Source organism: Cicer arietinum, chromosome 2, assembly GCF_000331145.2.
Source record: "Cicer arietinum cultivar CDC Frontier isolate Library 1 chromosome 2, Cicar.CDCFrontier_v2.0, whole genome shotgun sequence".
NCBI classification, from domain to species: domain Eukaryota; kingdom Viridiplantae; phylum Streptophyta; class Magnoliopsida; order Fabales; family Fabaceae; genus Cicer; species Cicer arietinum.
In genome coordinates, this window is record NC_021161.2 from 13636161 (window position 1) to 13636762 (window position 602).

Consider the following 602-nt stretch of genomic DNA (forward strand, 5'->3'; position numbering starts at 1 on the left):
AAACCGAGATATTAAAAGATTCCCCATTTTTAATACTCATTTAACTCTAATGGTTTTCACGCCAACATTAAGTAAACGTAGACATTAAGAGATTCCCCATTCTTAATACTCGTTTAACTCTAATGGTTTTCAAATTCCACACAAAACAAACCCAAACCTATTATCAGATCCAAACCACAACTCACACCAAAACACATCAATTCGTTTCTCCACCGAATCCAACCATACACACAACAAAATTCATCAATATTAATTAAGAACACGTCAAATACGACGAACACAAATCAACACAATCCACCACTCAAACGCAACAAGTTTCATTTACTCAAAACCATACATAAATGAGTTTAAATTCATTTTCCACGAAACATTCATCAATATAACTAAAACCTAACTCTAAGATTTTATCCACAAAGCCTTAGATTCATTTTCCCCCAAAATCAACACTTCAACCCTAACAAATTCCTTACCACACAACCACAAGTAAGTCCCTAAATGCAAACTAAAAGTTTGGAAGGAGCCCTTACCTTCACATTAGCTTTAACGCGCGATTACGGTACCGCGAGTAAATCCGGTAAAAATCTCCGCTCGCAACGTCGCCT